Consider the following 3,880-nt stretch of genomic DNA (forward strand, 5'->3'; position numbering starts at 1 on the left):
AAACAATAACAAAACTCCAGTCATCCATATAAAATAATTTCCTTAAGTACTTGAATAATTTTGCTTTGACATAGTCCTCAAAAAAAAAAAAAAAACAAAAACCTCCTTTCTCATATGAACCATGTTTCTTCATTCCACTTCCTAGCGAGTCTTGGTCAACTCCAGAATGCATTATAAGACACATAAGTTAACAGAAGGATGGGGTGAAATTCTTTTCACTCCTGCCTTAAGTAAGTTGGAAATAAGTTTGAAGCATTCTCTTTGGCATCCTATTCACTGCAGACCCCAGGGAACTTTCAGGAAGGTTGGAAGACCTCATTCAAACTAAGGTCCAGGAGTGCTGGGAAGAGGCAGTACTAAGTACCCAACTTGGGGTGAACATAACCTCCCAGAAGGCCTTCCTGATGCCAAAACATGCCTTGTCTGTCGCCTTCACTTCCAGATGTTGACAGGAAGGGTTTATATCCATTTGTTTTTTTCACTAAGTCTTTAAAATGAAAGTAAGGTTAGCTTGTCACTGAAGGAGTTCTTTGGTTGAAAGGCATGGAGTCCAGAAAATAAAAAAATAAAAATAAAAAAATAATAAAAAAACAGAAACAGAAACAGAAGGCGGTGACACCTTATAGTATTTGAGAACACTAGCAATCACAGGGTTGGCTAAAAGTGTGCTCAGTGCTTCCGGGACATGGCCTGACTCAATGCCCTGGCTTCTGCATAACTTGCAGAGCATTTAATACAAGCTTACTAAATTCTTTCAGTTAATGACGAAGAGAGCAGTTGCTAAGCTGTAGGCCAAGTTATTCCTTTCATTCACAGCCTGAGGAGAGCTGACGGGGGGCATGTTGAGTCACTCCGAACAGGCTTAAACCACCTCAAGGAGTTTGCTTGATGAAAGGTTTCCCTTGTCCTTCAAAGCCACTTCCTGTGTCACGTGACCGACATCACTCCAGAGATAATAACACTTCCCTTTTATCCAAAGATCTCAAAGCATTTTCAAATGTTAATTAAGCTTCACCCTCCTAGAAGATAGCAATGCAGATCTTGCTATTTAAATACTGTATTCCAGAACACAGGTTGTTCTAATCATTGCAGGGAAATAGATTCCTGGGGGGGGGGGGGTCCAATGAGGAAGTCCCACCCAAACACTTTAGACACCCAGCCTTGGGAGAACACAGTGGCTCTATGGTGAACTGTCCCCCTCTCCCACAGTCCCATCCACAAGAAAGGGCGAAGGTGCGAGTGAAGGAGAGAAAAATGATTGGAACCATTGCTTTTTGTGAAGGGCAGAAGTAAAGGGAGAGAAAGCTGCTCTCCCTGACAGACAAGGAGGAGCCCTTTGATCTCTTTCATTATCGCGATGAGCCGGCTTGTCCCAAGGCTTAGATGTGACTGTCCAGACTGCAGTTGATCCTGCCTGACAGCCTAGGCAGGGGCATTAAGGACTAACCGTGACACCCAGTGCTCCAGGGTGCACTCTGAGGACTGTGCTTATCCGTGCAGGAGGCAGACTTGAAGCAGTGTGTGATATCGTCAGTCTGGTTAAACAGAGACCACGGCGCACCCACGTCCCTGAAAGAGCTGCCAGTCTCCTTTCCTGCCTCTGTCCCTCCAGACACCACATCCTGCATCTTCCTTGGTCTTGTTTCCTTCCCCCCTCCCTGCAGAATCCTTTATATCAGAATCATTTAAAACAAACAAACGAATGAATGGATGGATGAATTAAGATATTTTTTAAAAAAATTTTAAAAGTTATTCTTATGTGTATTAGTGTTTTACCTGCATGTGTGTCTGTGCCCCAGTAGCATGCCTTGCGTCTTATGGAGGCCAGAAGTTTCCAGACCCCCTTGGACTGGATTGTGAGCTGCCATGTGGGTGCTGGGAATGGAACCCATGTCCTCTGGAAGAGCAGTCAGTGCTTTTAACTGTTGAGCCATCTCTCCAGCCCCCCAAAATACTTCCTAAACATGTAGTGGGTAAAGATAATGAAACATCTTAACTGGGTATAGTGCAACTAATATGATCTTTGTAAGACAAGCGAAAGTGTTTCTTCCCAATGCAAGTCTCTGGGGGCTTCTGCTGAGGGCCAATCTCTCAGGTGTTGTGCTAAGAGATTGGATTTCTTTCTGGACCCATGCTGCTTTTCTACCGACATTACTCACGCATTGCAAAATTTGTGAAAATTCTCTCTCCAACAAAAAAGTCTGTCTCTGTCTCCCACGGGCTCGTGAACCAGAGCCCGGTTGCCAGCCAGTCGGCTCCTCCTTTTTGAGTGGATGGATTCACATCTTAGGTTAAATTTGGCATATAATGGAAATTTGGGCATGGTTGGAGGAAGTAGGTCCCTGGGGATGTGTCCTTGGGAGCCAGTCCTCACCACCCAGATCCCTCCTATTACTGCCTTTCTGCCACAAGGCAAGGAACTCTTTACCGACACACTTTCCCGCCACCGGGATGCTCAAGTGCATCGGTTAGAGGGGTGATAGATCTTGATCCAAACATAAATAGCTTTTTTCCTACAAGTTGGTTTCTTTGGTTATTTGGTCACTCACGCGAAAGCCTGACTAATATGTCCTTGGACACAGTTTTCTGTCTTTAAGTGACATCCTCCCTAAACTTCCCACTGTCACACCAGTCCTGGCCTGTGCTGACCAGAGGACACTTTGTCTCCACGCTGTATTGTTGTGCAGTGCTCCCGAAATGTCTGTGAAGAGGAATGGCAGCAAGCCTGGGCAGAGGGGAAAGTGGAATTACCAAGAAGCGGTGGCTGAGGCCTCAGCTGAACCTGTCTGGAACTTCAGCACTAGCGTGGTCCTTTAGAGCACCCCTAGCTAAGGAAGGAGGTGGCTTTAGTCTGGCTTCCTCTGCGACAGAAATGACCTTCAACACGGCAGCTCTGTGCAGCATGGCTGATTCCTGGAGGAACAGATTAGCTAAATGCCATCGAAAAGCAACCCTGCTGCTGGGTGAAGAATTGATCCTGGTCCTCGAGGATATCTAGGTACCACACTGCAGCATCAACTCTAGTCATCTTTTGGTCTTGTCTTGACTGCCCTTCCTCTAGGGAAATTTCCTTGACTACCAGGCCTACTGATGCTCCTCCTTTGTGTTCCAAGTCCTTTATCACCTCATCCTGCTATCTTCACTTCATATTATAAAATCTCTTAGTTGTTTGAATCCTCCCATAACAATATAAACTACAGAAAAATAGCTTAGCATTCTATTAAGCAGCATGTAAATTACCATACTCAAAAAGAATGAGAGAAATTGTTTTACTTTTAAAAACCTATAGGGCCAGCAAGAAGTTCGGCCAGTAAAAGCACTTCCCAGACAAGCCTGATGACCTGAGTTTGATCTGCAGAATTCACAGTGGAACCAGTTCCCAAAAGCTGCCCTCTGGTCCTACCCATGCATCATAGACCATAGTATGTTCTCTCTCTCTCTCTCTCTCTCTCTCTCTCTCTCTCTCTCTCTCTCTCTGTTTCTCTCTCTCTCTCTCACACACACACACATCATATGCACACAATAATAAATAAAATAAAAACCACATACAAGCGTCAGAAAAGTCTGGACAATCATTCTCCAACACAGAGTGCTGTTAATGGGTATTTCTTGGTGGCAGGATTGTGGTTGATTTCTCCCTCCATAAACCTTCTGACATATCTGAACTTGTATAAGCAAATACTACTTCTGCAAATTTTCAAAGTTCTAATTAAATTTTCTGAGTTCTAATAGTTTTTCAGAGAAAGAAGAACACGAGTTTTATTAGAATAACCAGTATTAAAAGCCTCACGCCTTCATGTCATCGTTTATATTATAATTCAGAGTTCAGCATGAGCACTTGGACATAAACGATTTCATTTACTCCTAATACAATGTCACC

The sequence above is a fragment of the Alexandromys fortis genome, unplaced genomic scaffold (assembly GCF_014885135.2).
Source record: "Alexandromys fortis isolate MF-2015 unplaced genomic scaffold, M_Fortis_MF-2015_v1.1 scaffold_130, whole genome shotgun sequence".
In the NCBI taxonomy this organism is placed as follows: domain Eukaryota; kingdom Metazoa; phylum Chordata; class Mammalia; order Rodentia; family Cricetidae; genus Alexandromys; species Alexandromys fortis.